Genomic DNA, 17,930 nt, shown 5'->3' with positions numbered 1-17,930 from the left:
ATACAGTTATACACAGTGTTGGGGAGACTTAAACTACATAGCTTAACTACAATTTGCTGTAACTTGCTGGTAGTTAAACTATATTCATATTTTGTGCTGTGTCAAGTATTTTAACTACTTTCTGGGTCATTTTTTGTAGTTTAACTCAATTTACAAACTACAATTTTGGCCAATAACATGAAATATTTTTTATTTAAAAAAAAGACCTATATAATATACATTTTATTTTACCATTATTGTGTTGCAGAACTCTGAAAAAAGGCATGAATTATGTCATGACATGCCAACATTGTTGTTCAAGACACAGTGATCTAGAATATGTCTGCCTCTTTGTATTATTTATTATATTATTTGTTGACTGATTTACATTTCTGATTTACATGTGGGTATTGTGGTAGGATTTTCATTTTCTCTTTATATTACCCAACATGTCTATAGATTACCCAATATGTCTATAGATTACCCAACATGTCTATAGATTACCCAACATGTCTATAGATTACCCAACATGTCTATGGTGAACCTACAGTATGTTGACCAGCTTTTTTTCTTTAAAAAAATAAAACTGAGTTGAGAGGCATATTTCTGCTGGCATGTGAATTTTTTGTAGGCTATTATATTTAGTTTCATATACACCACATGTTGATTTATTTAACGCTGAGTTAAATCAGTATAATGAGTATAATGAGTATCAATAGTTGCTAAAGCTACTTTTTTTTAGCTGTAGTTTAACAAACTACATTTCTCCAGGGGTAGAAATGTAGTTTGTTCAAACTACTGCCGGGGGGGGGGGGGGACTACATGTAGTTTTACAAGCTACGCTTACAAAGCAGCTTCCCCAACACTGGTTATACACTGCTCTGTAAAATATAGAATGACAGCACCAGGAAATGTCTGTGTCTGCGTTTTGCTAGTATTTCACTTTTGCCCAAACCAGGGAAGGATCTGTTGGAAATGAATAATTGGCGTCTGATTAGTATTCTTAATAATGACTATAAAATGTATGCAAAAATCTTGGCTTTGAGGTTATCCAAAGTTGTTCCTTCTCTGATTCACTTAGACCAGACTGGTTTTGTTCAGGGGCATTTGTCTTCCATTAGCATGAGATACCTTTATCACATTATCTATAAAGCAAGCTCTCTCTGTAGTCCAGATGTCTGTGTCACTGGATGCAGAGAAAGCTTTTGACAGAATAGAGTGGTCTTACCTATTTTTTACACTGTCTAAATTTGGCTTTGGTCCAAATATTTTAAAATGGGTGAAATCTTTGTATAAAGGCGCTATGTCTTCTGTAAAAACTCATTTATTATGTATTTTTTCTAACCCTCTTGGTCTTACTCGCTCCTCGCGCCACGGCTGTCCAGTCTCTCCAGTTCCTTTTTTATTTGAGCTTTGGAACACCTGGCATCCACTATGTAGCAACCAAAAAATAGAGGGCATTAAAATAGGAGGTTATGACTTTAAATCCAGTTTATATGCAGATGACATTTTATTAACATTAAGTAAAGCTAAGCAGTCTATTTCATCAGTTTTAAGCCTTATCAATACATTCAGTAATTTCTCTGGTTATGAAATAAACTGGAGTAAATGCGAGGCAATACCCTTTAATTGTAATACTTTTTCTTCAGACTTAGGTAATGTACCACTTTTGTGATGATGTATTGAGGTATTATCATCATTGCCCCTATTTCCAAAATCTTTGAAGTGAATTCACCTGTTTTATTGAGAGAAATAAAAGATGATATAAAGAGATGGTCTCTTTCCCCTATGGGGGAGGGCTGACATGCTAAAGATGAATATTCTTCCAACATTGTCATTCTTAATGTCAGCCGTACCCATGCAGTTTCCATCAAGCTGGTTTAAAGAATTAAAATCGTCTTTTTTGTGGTGTAATAAGAAACCTAAAATCGGCCTGAGGAAACTTTTCTTGGCAAGACAAAGGCGGGATTTGACTGTGCCAGAAATCCACCAATATTATCTATCTTACAATGCTAGATATCCTATTGCATGGTTTTATGATAACCCTAATTCAATAGGAAATTGGGATTGGCTGGAGAGGCAGAGCATCACTGGTCTTGACAATAACATTTCTTTGGATTCTTTATGGTTTTATCCAAATTCTCCTGCAAAACTTGATAATCCAATTATGATTTATTCTTGTAATATTGCTAAAGAAATTCATAAAAGGTTAAAACTCACAGGAACCTCTCTCCCTTCTTGCCCTTTATGGCATAATCTTTTTTTTTTTCAGCAGGAGGCAAACCATTAGTTAACACCAGGGGACTGACTCTGAGCTGACTAGTTTTTGGTTTCAGAACAGCTGATAACAGTTAGTTCAATCAACTCTGAGTCAAAGTAACTCTGAGTGAAGCTCGTGCATGAGGAGATCAAGCCTTCATCAATGGAGCACAGATAACATGATTCACCATGGCAACAGGAGAAACAAAGGGATCAGTCCTCCTACTTCTCCCCAGTGGAGTTAGAAATATGAATGAATGCATGCAGATGATGAGTATATACTTAAGAAAAAAAGCAATACAGTAGCAGCAGAAAAAGAACATGACTGACAGTCAATGTGTGAGTATTAATGGAAAAAAAGAAGAAACATTTTGTCTCGAGTGGTTGACTTATTCAACATATATATTCTGTGTATGTGTGTGTGTGTGACACATTTAATATTCATGCAGACCCCAACAGATACAAAACGTAGGCATACTTGGCAGCAACTGAATATGAAATATAAAAATATAGTTCCAACAAGTCAGGTACAATTTCATTACAAGCAGCTGTGATGTTGTTTAGCCTGCCCTCATTAAACAACATTCAGTGGCTACATTCATAGGAAATAAAATAGATGAATTACCTGCAAAGAAAATGAGATTTGTAACACTGGGTAACACGAAAAATGATTATGAGCTAGAAGATAGGAACTCCAAATTGTTTCAATTTAAGCAGTTGGCTGGAAGAATTTATCGATTTAATTGGGATGGAAAGAGCAGCCGCTACACTGAGGCACCTTGATCTGGACCTGGATGGTTTGTGGGACACAATCAGGTCATACTTGAACTCTATACCGGATTATGTGTAAATTACATTGTTTCCTCTTCATATTTTGTTGTAGAGAGACTGAAGGACCAAAAAAAAAAGAAAAAAAAAAGACATGATGTAGCCTTGTTGTATTTATTGATGCCAACCCCTCCTCACCATGTTTGTCTGTTGTTCGGTTTGTTTTCCTTTTTTTGGAGTGTGTGTACGTATTTGTTTTGTATTGTATGTTATAACAATAAACTTTAAAAAGGAAAAACTAAAGAAAACAAATAAAAAACAAGTGGACAAACTAGTGCCAGTAGCCTGCGAAGATTAGATTTTCCTGATAGATACGCAAAACATCCTTATGACAGAATCTTTACCTGGTGCAATACATCAAGACCTAGACAATTGGGAATAGATTTTTGGTTAATTTCACACAATCTTGAAGACTGTACACATATTGACATTCTGTGATAGTCCAATCTCTCTTAAAAAAACAGCAAACTCAGTTAATAGTTTGAAGAACAATACATTTCTTGGAATGGATGGGCTTACATCAGAGTTCTATAAATCCTTCTCTGAAGAACTGGCTCCGTTTTATTAGAAGTGTCTTGTTGTTTTATCATAGGTGTTCTCTCTCCCACTTTAACACAGGGCCTTATAACCCTTATTCCTAAATAATATATGGTACTTATTGATCATTGGCACCCGATTAGCCTACTAAATAATGGTAACAAAATTTGAGCTTTTACTATTGCTAAGCACATAAAAATGTTTTGAATGATATCGTAGATTAAACACAGTCTGGTTCATGAAGAACAGGCATATAATATTTGGCTTGTACTTGATATTTTAGATTACCCGGAGTTAGTTAAAAATGAAAGTTTCATACTTTTCCTGGACCTTTACAAAGCCTTTGATTCAAATGAACATGAATTTGTCCTTAAGTCACTTAATAAATTGGGTTTTGGCAACTTTTTTGCAGAACAAATTAAGATTAAGATATGGAACATCTCACAGATTTGAGTTAAAACAAATGCCAGGGCTGCCCTATCAGTCCTTATTTATTTTTTTGTTATATACCCAATTATTATATAATCCCATCATATCTAATGAGTGGCTTGACATACAATCAAAGATAGAGAAATCAATGGATTTGAATTGCCCTCCATCTGTAACATTCAAATGAAGGAGATAGTCTATTAATGGGAATAGTTATGTCAAATTAAAACAAAGACAAAAATATAAAGAAGCACTAATTCTATTATTTCCCTAGATGTTGACAACAATGAGTAGAGACTGATGACAGGTTGCTTTATACCTTTATTTGGAGGAAGAAAACTCCCTATATTAAAATGTCTTAATGATTAACTATGATAATGTCCTGAAACCCTAAACACAATTTGAATACGTAATAAAAGCCCCTACCTCTGTTTGGAACTTTATTTGTCATCATTTGATTTCTAATTTGGGTGGTCTGAAGTGTGTTCTACTCTGTAATTATACTATTGATCAGATTCCTGTCTCTCACATTTCCATAAGCAAAAACCTTTGTTGTGGTCTCTTATTTTTAACCCTTTGTAGGTCACACCAAGAGATTGCTATTTAACAAATCATTGTTTTGCTTTTCCTACCTCTTTGAGGCCATGACAACATAAAACATGGATTTTCTTTTCTCATTGAGCCTAAATGTGATGTTTTACAGTCCTCTACAGACCTCATTCACACCTCATTTGTTCATAACGTTTTTAAAAACATGTTAGAGACTCATTCTGTTCATGTGCAAGATGAAAAAATGAAACTCAATTTCAAAAATGTCAAATTCAAATATGTTATTCTTGGTTAATACACTATCACAACCTGTATCTATAGCAACCAGAACACAATCTGATGGTCTTTTTGTGCATTACATACCTCATACAAGTGGGAAAGATTTCCCAAAAGGTTTGGGTTAAATAGATTTATGGTTTTGACACAAAGTGACCTCTACAAAACGGCTGAGCAGACCCACAAAGGGATAATCACAATATATCTCCAAATAGATCATTTATATGGAACAACATGGATGTGTGTTACAAATGGAAATCTTTATATTTTCAAAATTAGAATGGTATTGTATTGGGGGGTCAACTTTTCAATAAGGAGGGAAAGTTTTTTAGGTACCAATCATTTCTCTGTCATTATAAGATCCCTGTGAGCCCTAAACTATTTGCTGTTGCTTTTGAAACCATTCCAACTCTACAAGTTGTTACTCTTCTGTTATTACACCTTCACTTGATCCAGTTGACACATCTATAGGAAAAGTATGATTTTTAACAGCTTCCTGTAAAAATAACAAAAATCTGAACCTTATTCCAAGCTGATTGTATCTCTCTCCCATAACCCTTCCTTACGTAACACAATGTCAAAGGGCAAACTGGCTTTTTATCAAATCACTGCACTACTGACCACGGTTACATTCTACACATTCTAACTCATCATCATGTACACCCAAAAAACAAGTATACATTTTTTGCATGTTTCGTTGACTTTAAAAATCAAAACTTTTGATTCTATTTGGTAAGAGAGATTGTCATGATTGTCATATTTAAGTCAATATATGTCAGTAACAAGGGTGAAGTAAAAATTGGCAGTAAAACTACAGATCTCTTTACTCAAGGAAGAGACGTCTTTCAGGGCAACAGCTTGTCTCCAACTCTATGTTACATCTACATTAATGACTTAACATTACTGCTGGAGTAATCTGGAGCCCCTATCCTAACCCTGTACAATAAGAAAGTTAAATGCCTGCTCTATGCTGATGACCTGGTGTACCCTACAGCAACACATGGACCTCCTAGAGCAGTACTGTCAGACCTAGGCCAAGATTGTCAAATTTAACTAATCTAAAATCATGATACTCCAAAAGAGTCCCACATCTCAGGAAAATCAAAGATCGATTAAAACTAGGAAACACCAATCTAGATCACATCCCATACAATGATTACCTGGGGCTAGAAATCAGTGCTGCCGCACATTGAAACAAAGCATGTAGAGCATTTTATGGAATTAGAAGAACATTTTACAAAATAGACATACAAATTACAATTTGAACAAAAATATTTGACCGTATAATCCAACCAATCGCTCTTTATGGCTATGAAGTTTGGGGTCCACTTAGTCATCAGGACTACACTAAATAGGGCTAGCATCCCATAGAGACTCTGCATGCAGAATTCTGTAGGTCCTTATTAAACAGCCAAAGAAAAACGCCCACCAATGCACACATTGATTATTAACATTACAAAAAGAACACTTCCTTTTTGGTTACATCTCAAATTGAGCCCCCAGGACACACTGAGATTCCAGGCATTACAAACCCAAGAACTGAACCCCCAAAAGAGTCCCTCCTGTCATCTGGTCCTGAGACTTACTGATCAAATAACACCCAGTACTGTTCAAACTCAGACCAGCACTCCTTTCCATCCAGCAATCAGATTCAACCAACAATGGACCAAACAAACCAGAACTCAAAACAAACTTAACAAAGCAGAGACAGATCCTGACCAAGTACAGACTGAGTGACCACAGTCTAGCCATAGAAACAGTACGACACAAGAAGTCATGGCTGCCGACCGAAAAGAGTCTGTGGAGGTAGGGACCTATTAGAAGAGGGACATTCAGCCAACTTAACTGCACAATATGTGACTGCATGTCACAAACTGAGGGAGTCATTATTAAAAAACAATGATTATAGACCGGTGGCTTTAACTTCTGTTGTCATGAAATGCTTTGAAAAATACATGGTATCTGTGTTGAAATCTGAAGTTAATTCTGAACTAGATCCACTCCAGTTTGCTTATAGGCAGGGGAGGAGCACAGACGATGCAATTAATAGCATCACCCACCTGACTCTTAAGCATCTGGAGGATCCCAAGGCCTATGCACGCCTTTTGTTCATCGATTTTATTTCTGCTTTCAATACATTACAGCCTCATCTGCTCTTACAGAAAATGACCCAGATGAATGTTAATCCTTTTATTATTAAGTGGTTTTATTCTTTTTTAACAGATAGAACCCAAAATGTCAGGATTAATGACTCACATTCGGAATCCAAATGCATTAGTACAGGTGCACCTCAGGGCTGTGTAAACTCACCGGTCCTGTTCACCCTTTACACAAACGACTGCACCAATAGTCTCCCGGGCAACCTGTTTTTGAAATTTTCTGACGACACTGCCATTCTCAGCCTGCTTCACCAGAACTCAGACCCGTCATTGTACTTCACGGAGGTTAATACATTTGTTCAGTGGTGTGACGAGAACTATCTCATCATTAACATTAAAAAACTGAGGAGATGGTGTTTGACCCTCGGTCGGTGGGGGATCATACTACACTGTCATACACAGGGACGAGATCAAACAGGTCACAGCTTACAGGTATCTGGGTATCCACCTGGATAACCTCTTCAGCTGGAGTGATCACGTAGACCATGTATGTTCCTGTTTACAGCAAAGGTTGTATTTTTTACGCAGACTGAGGGTGTTTGGTGCCAGAACATCATGTTTTTATTTTATCAGGCAGTGATGGAGAGTGTCATCAGGTATGGGATGATCTCTCCACACAATCCAAATCTAAGTTGCAGCGCCTGGTACAGACTGCTATGAAGGTGATGGGGAGGACTGAAAAGCCCTCCCTTCAGTCCATCTATGAGCAGTCTGTACTCTATTGTCGGACCCGTTCCACATCCTTCAAACGTAGTACGAGATCTTACTTTCTGGCAGAAGGTACAGAATCCCAAAATGCAAACTGAACCGTTTTAAATACTCTTTCGTACCAACCTCCATCAAAATGTTAAATAGATCTGTACGCTGAGGCCTGGGAAGTGTGCAATAACTTGATGTTCTGTTTGTTTATTTATTTTATTTTGCTTTAATCTTTCATTGGATGTGTCATGAGTGTGTATGTAGCCTACGTGTAAGTCTTTAGCTGTTATATGTATTTTATGTGTATTTATTTGTCTGTAAGGGAAGCTACTACTATGCACTACGCATTTCCCCTAGGGGACAATAAAGTATATTCTATTCTAAAACCACACTGAATGTGACAAATAATTATCTCGACATAGTCTGTTTATTATCTGTTCAATTATTTACTATTGTGAACGTCATGTTATCATTGTATTACATACTGATATAGACACATTTGTTGGTAGCCTTTCATGAAATACAAGAACCCACTATTTTCTCTGAAATAACTTGACCCTGACAAAATTAGTTGGTATCCATCATCGTTTATTCCATATTTAATAAAAAACAGACATTGCTTTTGATTTCCCCCCCCCTCCCCACCCCCCTTTCGCTCTCTCTCAACCGGTCGAGGCAGATGGTCACCCACCTAGAGCCTGGTTCTGCCTGAGGTTTCTTCCTGTTAAAGGGAGTTTTTTCTTGCCACTGTCATGCTGCTCATGTGGGAATGTTGGGTCTCTTTGAATTAAATTAAAGAGTACGGTCTAGACCTGCTCTATGTGTGAAGTGCCTTGAGATGACTTTTGTTGTGATTTGGCTCTATATAAATAAAGATTGATTTATTGATTGAGTACCAACAAATATTTCCAGGCCATTTTAGAATATCTTTGTAGAATAAGCAAAAGTTGATCGTATTTCATGCTTTCTTTGTCTTACTCTATAACATACCAGGGGAATACAGGTTTTAACTTGAATAAAGCATTGTTTCAATGAGCTTTAAGGGTACCATAAAATATATCCACATCTGTATTACATTTCTATGCTTTAGAAATGTTGTGACTTTACTATATGGAGACACACACACACACACACACACACACACACACACACACACACACACACACACACACACACACACACACACACACACACACACACACACACACACACACACACACACACACACACACACACAGGTTTAATGTTTCCAACCATTTTCTTGTTCTCTTTTTATTTATGTGTTTAATTTTTGCTTAATGAATTGTTTTTTTCCCATTTCATTATTGATCTGTATTATCCCATCCATGTGTCAACATGTGTAATGATGCCATTTTCTTCTTTTTTATTTACTCATTCATTTTATTTTATGAATTATATTATTCTTGACGCTTTGGCAATATTGTTTGTCTGTCATTCATGCTACTGAAGCTCATTGAATTGAGATGAACCTAAAGCTATATGTCATTCGAGAAAACAGATGAGAACATTTGTTCAAAAGTGAAAGAAATTTAGGCCAAGATACAACACCATGTAGAGATCTGCAAAGAACACCTATCAGAAAACCAACCATCTTTGCTTCAAAGAAGACCTGACAACCTCAGACATAGCTGCTCGGAGATGTCTATGACCAGTTGTTGATGAAACAAGAAAGGAGGGCAAGTTTGCTTTCTTCCTCAGGAATTGAACCTTCATAGACAGTATTTGCTGACTGATATGGCTCTGATCTCTTCTGATCATTGTCTCTGCTCCAAGGAGCAGACACAAAGTAACTGATTTAAAGTCAACCTTGAAATGTGAGGACAGAAAAAAAAGTATAATGTTTGGATTTTAGTTTTGGTCGAAATTCTGACGGCAGCCTATTATTAACTCTTTGTTTTTGCTCCAGCAGAAACAACCTCCTAAGATGACAAACTTTTTTGGAAAACTTTGATTACAACACTATTATCATTTGTATGAGGAACTCTTTTCTGTTTAACAAAACAAAACATTAGCGACTCACCCAACACACTCACAGTGCCAGAGGATTGTGAAACACGTTGAAGAGGAAATCTATCTTTTTCTATTGTGCAGGGATAAAGTGCTGATTTTCATTTTGTTGTGGAGGATGTGAAATTGTGGATGAGTCAGTGGTTAAGTTTTGGTTTTCTCATGGCAGCAGTTGGTCAGCAGGGGCCGCTGTACTTCTACGTAATTTCAATGGTCACATTCTAAATGATGAGGTTGATAATGAAGGAAGGTGGATTATTTTGCTTGTGGACATTTCACATACTCCTGAAGATCAAGTCCAAAATTCCCTTTTGCTAAAGTTATATGGGGAGGTACCATCAATGAGTGTGACATCTTTTAATTAACTACTTAGTGTGTGTTTATATTAAGATATTATTTGGTTTCACATAAACCTACACCAAAGAATATTTACTTGAAACAACACAGCAGTCCAGAATTGATTTCTGGGTTATCTACTAATAGTATTAAGATATTAAGATTAAGATATTAGGTGAAGGAAGTCTCTATCAATCCAATAGTGTTAACCAACCAAAATGTTATTATTAATAAAATCACAAATGAGAACCCTGATAATACTTCACAATATGTTGCCCGTTTTTAGCAAACACTGTATACCCACGTTCTTATAAAGTCATTTCTAGATAATGTCTCAAGTATTGCCAAGAGAGTTGATAACCAATTTAAAACCTTGTGTGATGATCAACTCACCATTGTCCCAGTACTTTATTAAATCATGTAAAATATTTGCTTTAGTTCTTGATAACAGTGGAAAACAGGACTAGAAAAAATAGGCTAACTGATGAAAAGCAGATTGGCATTATGCCCGGTGGAATTATTCACAATCTTAGATTAATACTGGATATGATTGATGACAATCATTTTATATTGGACGAGATCTTTGTATTATTCATTGTCTTCTATAAGGTTGTCCAGTCTCCCCTTTTCAATTTTGTTGGTCAGTCAAGCAGTTGTTACCCATATCAAAATGAGCAATTTTCTGATACCTCATTTTTTGAAGGGAATAAAGATGAAATTCCCAAAGCATTACAGTGCATTGAACATTTGTTCTGTTTTGAACACTTTAAATTTGTAATTTGTCTCATATACATGGCATAGAGGTAAAATAACAACATAGTAATAACAACACATAATAACAATAATAATAACATCGATCAGCAAGAACACAAGAGAAAATATTATCTCTGGATATATTTTTCAAATCAAAACAACTAGCTACCTTACAGCTGCTGAATGCTACCTGCTGCTACTACTAATATTCTAAACGAGATACAGCACTTAAAGAAGCAACAGAAAAAGAAGAAGAAAAAAGAAAAAATTAAGAATCCTTGCTGGTAATATAACATATGCATGCTGGAGCCTCTCTTCAGTCAGCTCTGCTGAATTTATGCACTTTTGTGAACTTTTTGTGAATAATATTGGACATTATTGGACAATGTTAGCTATAATCACTCATCAGGATAGGGAAATAGTTAGCTCGTCTTCCTGCCGACTCTGCTACCTATGTAAACACTGGAGTAACATCAAAAGGTGGAGAGGATAAATACCAGCTGTGATCCCGACCACATGGACAAGCAAAACCATCTCTACATTCATTTCAGCATAGAAGGAAACACCAGGGTAAGGAGTTCCGGGGTGTACCAGGATGGTGCTGAGCCACTGGGATCCTGGATGGGATTGCTGACTAGGACTGTCCTCAAAGGCTGTTTATCATACCACAGTGTATGCTTGTCAAAAACTGCATCACATTCAAATCAGTTTTCATCAGCAAAAACGCCTGGTCAGTGTTTCATGAAGTTCTTTTTGGACAACTGTTGCTACTCACAGTAGAATTGCCTGTATGCATCTGTCTGGCCAGAGCAATCAATGTTGATAGAAAAAAGCTGGGCCGCCGCACACTCCTAATGATTGGGCTCATGACAAACGCTGGCTCAAATCCTCTGTCCTAAGGTTAGGACAAGCACAGGTACCATAGCTAATCACTGATCCAGCAGACCTGTCATATGTCACACTTTTTGGGAGTATAGCAGGTTTTCTCTTCATGTTGCTTCTGCTCTCTGGAGATGTTGAGCTAAAGCCTGGACCTGTGACCCCTGGAGTGATGTAAAACTTTGGTGCTGATTTGCCCCTGAGTGTGTCTGGGACTCCTAGTGCTAGTGATGAGCGAGCATCAACTTTCTGAGCCAGGTTTCTCCCATAACAGACTAAACCTTGGTTAATACCAGGCATGATGCCTAAATGAACAACCTTTTGCAACTGGACTGTACAGAACTTGATAGATCCACTGTCTTTCTCATAAATTATGCTGCTTACACCACTGTCTCTTACAGCCTGCAGTGAGGAGGCACAAGTTATTCAAAACCTTCCAAACTATAAATCATGCAAAAGTCTTATGGGATCTCAAGTTTGCTAAGTCCTCCATTTAACAAATGTATCTCATATTTACAAGCTAGAAAGAATAACTAAAAGTTATAACTGAATCACTTGATTCAGACAGAACCCTAACCCATAACCTAACCCTATGTGAAAGAAAAACACTTGACAAAACAGTTTGACTAATCATTTCTTTTGCTTTTTGGACCACATGTTTCTTCCATAGGGAGCACAAGTCCTTTAGCTGGACTCCAATGAACTTGGAGAAGACTGTAACAGTGTAATTCAGGCTATTCTTGTCTTTCACAGACAACCCATTGAACCAACATATGTAAATGTAAACAGGCTTTCAATAAAGGACTGATATTAAATATTATGACAAACACAAAAAGAGTTAAGCTTCTGCCTTAAGCGAACACTGATGTATAGATGAAAAGTAAGGGTCACTCAATGGCAAGATGTTGTAGTTGAACTAATGGCGCTTTTCCACTACACAGTTCCAGCACGACTCGCCTCACCTCGCCTCGGTTCCAGAACAGACCTTTTCCATTACAAAAAAGTACCTACTCAACGTGGGCGGGGTCGTCATAGCACGGCTCCGCGAAACTGCCGTGACTTCGTTGTGAGTCGTGCTGGAACTGTGTAGTGGAAAAGCGCCATTACAGGCATTGCAGGAACTATCACATAAACAGTAGGCCTTAAAGCAAGCTGAATATGAGAGAGCAGCTGTGATCTTTCCCAGGCTGCATCACTGATGAATATATATGGACAAAAGTATTTGGACACACCTCTTAATCACTGAATGCAGGTGTTTTATTAAGACCAAATGTCACAGGTGTATAAAATTCTGCAGTCTGCATTTACAAACATTTGTGAAAAAATGGGTTGTTCTGAAGAGCTCAGTGAATCCAAGGGTCCAAGTTAAGGCTTTTAAAAATGTACCTTCTTTCAACAACTTGACATGGTACAGTTTTAACCAAGTAGCTCTATGGATGAACGAGAACCTTCCAAACAACAGTACATGAAATTAGAATTACATTTACATTTGCATACAGTTACATATTTTCAAAACAACCCCATGACTGTCCCTTTCTGCTCATGTGATGCAGGTATAAGTAGACCAGTATGATGTGATTGTTGTCATGTCACTGTCACTCATGTCAACTAGGCTAGCGTAGCACAAACTGCATCAAACTAACAAAGCTAGAGTACATTGCACCAGGAGAACACCAAACACATAAATATTTTTCAGTGATATCTGACATGTTGCACTAAGGATGGGGCAACTTACTGGCTAAACGAACCACCTGCAGCTGAGTCTTACTTTCATCACAGTAATCCTCTTTCTAAGGAAACTAAAAAGCTAAGTGAGTACAAACAGAAGTTAGTTCACTTTTATGGCCAGCCATACTTGTTTGAGTACACAGATGGGAGCTAAATTAAGCAGAAGAAGAAAACTGAAGAAGGCAACAAAGATTGTGAGGAAAGGGTTAGGGCAATTCGGACCGTGTCTACTTCTATAGCATGAACATGGTAAATCGAAAGCTATCCACAGCCTCAAACATGTAAACAAACCGACGTGCAGTTGTAGATCCCTAAGCAGTCAACAATAATGGCCATTCCAGGCTGCTAGTTTTTGCGTTTACCTCCATTTAGACTCAGAAGCATGTTTTATGTTTATTAAGAAAGCTGTAGAAGGTTTGTGTGGCTTGTCTTGATATATGTTGTTTTGTGCGAGTCATGAGTAATACCATCAGCATGAGTAATACCAGGTATTAACACACCCATAGACACACACACATTACATATATGCTGCATCTACACATGCACTGTCATGCATGAATTTGAATATTGGCCTTGAACAGGCACACACTAATAACACAAATAAAAATAGTGTTCTCCCGACAGCTGTCAGTGACATGTAATTCCCTGCAGCAACACATCCAATAACCCCTGTGCCAAACAAACACAGATACACGCCCACCACATCCAAGTTAGGTTAACTCCTCCTAATCCCCCAGTATTCCAATATGACATCCATCCGACCTCAAAACATGCTGCATTGCTATGTGTTTTTGTCCTACTCTCAGCCTAGGTGGCCCTTCTTGCAAAGGTATTTTCTCTGTGGCCAAGATACCCATGCCCATCCCCCAATTGCCCAACACACATACATACCCCTGTCACCCACTCCACCCCCTGTTGGGTGCAGGATTGGGGGGTGGGGGCGGGGGATTATGCAAGTGGGAGGCTCGTAAAGGGCCTGCCATGGTCTTTCTGTTGTGTGACGGATGGCTGGGAGGCTGAACAGGCCTGTTTTGCATGAGAAGAGAAGCCAGCAGAGGGGAGAATAGAGGTCTATTCAATGGGGCCTGTCACCCAAAACCACCCTCATGCACCAAACCCTCACACCCCACCCCTTCATCATCCATCCCTTCATCCTTTCTTCTCTCCTCCTCCTCCTCCTCTTCCCTTGCTCTCCCTCTCTATTTCAGCCTCCTTTTCTTCCCTCATTTTGTGGCTTTCATTTGCCTGTGTTCAATGCTTCTTTTTCACTCTATAATCTACACCCCACCCCCACTCAGCTGCCCTCCTTACTTCTTGATTTCATCCCACTTAATTTCTGCTCATTCAGATTTCTCCCCCTTTCCATCAAGATGTTTTTTGTACCCCTGTGAGTTCCATAACATTTGAATCCTCACAATATTTTGCGGGTATTGTTAATGAGAAGCTATAATGGACATGTCATGGTCAAAACTCTTTAACACTAAAAGAAGTCATGTGACATGACTGACACACTGACTGAGTCCACATTTGAGTCAGCAGGAGATATTATGGCATAATTAGGTTAAAGCTGCGTTCAACTATTTCAAGCCACCAGGGGGCAGGAAAACACCAAAACTAAACTAAACTTCCACTATTCATTTTTAAGGCACGGTTTACATCTTTTCATTATGATAATGACAAGTAACTTAAATTGTAATCATGATGGTTTCAGTGGAGCGGTGGTTAGTAAGTGTATATTTCTGGACTACTTACACATTCAGTCGGCCCGCTATTGTCTGCCGGGCCTTTTTTCTCTCAGTTTAATTACAACGGCCATATTTCTTTTTTAACATACAGTATATGTATCACCTCCTCATAAATGTCCATTAGAAGCTTTTGCTTACTTGGTTAGAAGGATGCGGCAAGTGTCTTCTCCATTTCTGCATTAGAAAAATCTGTGATCGATTGTGGTCTTTTTAAGAAAACCATGAACTTGCACTTATCCAAATTACTTATATCTGGCTTGACATAGTTGCATATCCTCATGTTGGTTTCTGCAAATGTGCAACGGATTAAACCAGTATGAACTGATTAGAATAGGTCATGCCTTGCTTTTTCAGTTATCCTGGATTTTTTAATTCTGCTTTTGTGCAATGGCCATTACTAGTTGTTATGTTGTTTATCTGTGTTCTGGGATTTGTCCTGCTTTCTTTTCTAACACATGTACAGTTGGTTCACATACACTTTGGAGAGCTGCTACCTGTTTTTTTACTCTAAAGAATGTGACCAAACTGTTTAAATGTCATTTGCACCTGGCTGATATCTGATCGCAATGCTAGCACCACACACCACCTCAGGATGATGTATTCTAATTCCAAAGTGCTCCGGTGCATTTATACCTGCATTAAATAATAGGTCCTCAAAATTAAACAACCAAATATGAGATTTGATGTAAAACCGTTAAAAATCACAATTAAAAAATAATGATGTTTTGTGATGTGACAGCGCTGTGGTTAAGCTCTAGATTTGGGCACAAACACCAAAATGGTTGCTTTGTTAAGGTTAGAGAAAGCTGTGTGGGTTAAAGTTACTCTGTCCTGAAAGTAAGGCAAATTTCATCATCATGGCTGCAATAATAATCATTGTTAAGGCTAGGGGACAATCGTAGTTGAGTTGTTGTTTTTTTTCAACTGTCCCAACTTGCAGTGGAAACAAGAATCAAATAGCTGTCTCTTGTGGAAATGTCCACTGTTTATTATAAACACAGTAATATTATATTATTAGTGTTTTTTAAAAAACTGGTGAGTCCCTTGACTTAAGGAATCTTTATGCTTCTTTTAAAAATGAGGCTATTAGTTTCATGTGGTAATGACACTGATAAGGTGGAGCTAGTTAAAAATAATGATCTGTGTGCTTTGTACCTCTACAGTCCACCTCAGCTACTGATGTCATGAACCATCACAGTTTAACAAAAGTTTCAGTTCAACAGTGAGCTCCATCAGCCTCCATGCAAACTCATTTTTACCTCCTCCATGTGAACATTGTTAGTGATTATGTCTAATATATTTCGGGAAGGCAAAAGAGTTACTCAGCAGGACTCTGTTAAACATTAAAAACAGTATCAATAAATACTGCAACATTTAAAACTAGTGGAATCATTCTCCATTTCAAGGCCTACAGTATAATATCCCTACAGTGACTTAGAACATTCCTGGTAGGTTGCAAATTTGACATTTTTTACACTTTTACATCCCCATGGCTTCTCTGTGTAGTGACTCATGTAAATGACATTTTTTACAGCATAATGTCCAAATTCTCTCCAGATGCAAGGGAACAGATTTTTGTGGCAGATTTACACTGCTTACTTATACTGCAGAAGTCAAAGCTAACCACCAACACCCCCCCAACAACAACAACAACAACAACAACAACAACAACAACAACAACAACAACAACAACAACAAAACAAAAACAAAAAACCAACAAGACACAAACTAACAAAGAAATAAATGCCACAGAGAGCATGACTCTGTGATGAATGAGAGGAATGTGGAAACTCATTGCATATTGTCTGATGCATATACACATGCAACAAGTGTAAAGATTGAGAGAGGACAGAAGGAACTGGAAAACTGCACTGCCATTCTATTCCATCTGAATCCATAGATGAAGACAGGCAGATGAAGAAAAGCAAAGAATGTGAGTGTTGGTGAGTTGATTTGATTCTGAAAGAGTGGGGAGTGAAGGGGAGGAGGGAGTGGAGGAGGGAGAGTGCTAGGTTTGGAGGGGATTCCGCACAAGGTTGTCGTGGAGATGGAAATGGAAGACTAGAGCTTCACAATTTCCAATTAATCACAAACACACACATATTACACTCTCTGGCTACCTCTCAAGAAAGCCCATTATTATACACACTTCTGGTAAGATGTTGCACACACACATGTATAACACAAATCATGCTTTCATTATCAAACACAGAAAAACAAAACAAAAGACCACCAAATTTCAATAATCACTGATTGTCACACACACACACACACACACACACACACACACACACACACACACACACACACACACACACACACACACACACACACACACACACACACACACACACACACGCACACACACACAAACACACACACGCATTTGTCCATTTGTCAGTCATGTGCAAGGAAATCTGTGTGTGTGTGTGTGTGTGTGTGTATGTATCAGTGCTGTGTCTTCTCTGCCTGGCAGGGCTGTATAGTGAGGGCTGAGGCACTGCTGTGGGTTACCACATAGCCTACTAACCACTGTGCAGCGACAGTGTGCCTCCTAAAAAGTGTGCACCTGAAAAAACTACAGTGATAGTGTAGGCTCACACAACATCTGATATGGAATCTAATATAATGTGATACCAAACAATCTGTTAAGCTTTCAAATAAATCCATGAAATATCAACCAAATGGAATAATATTATAAAGGTGAAAAGTTCATACTAAATGTAGATAGGTACTTTATTTGTTC

This window comes from Scomber scombrus, chromosome 23 (genome assembly GCF_963691925.1).
Source record: "Scomber scombrus chromosome 23, fScoSco1.1, whole genome shotgun sequence".
Taxonomy (NCBI): Eukaryota; Metazoa; Chordata; class Actinopteri; order Scombriformes; family Scombridae; genus Scomber; species Scomber scombrus.
The sequence above is the reverse complement of the archived record's forward strand: the minus strand, read 5'-3'. Positions refer to the sequence as shown.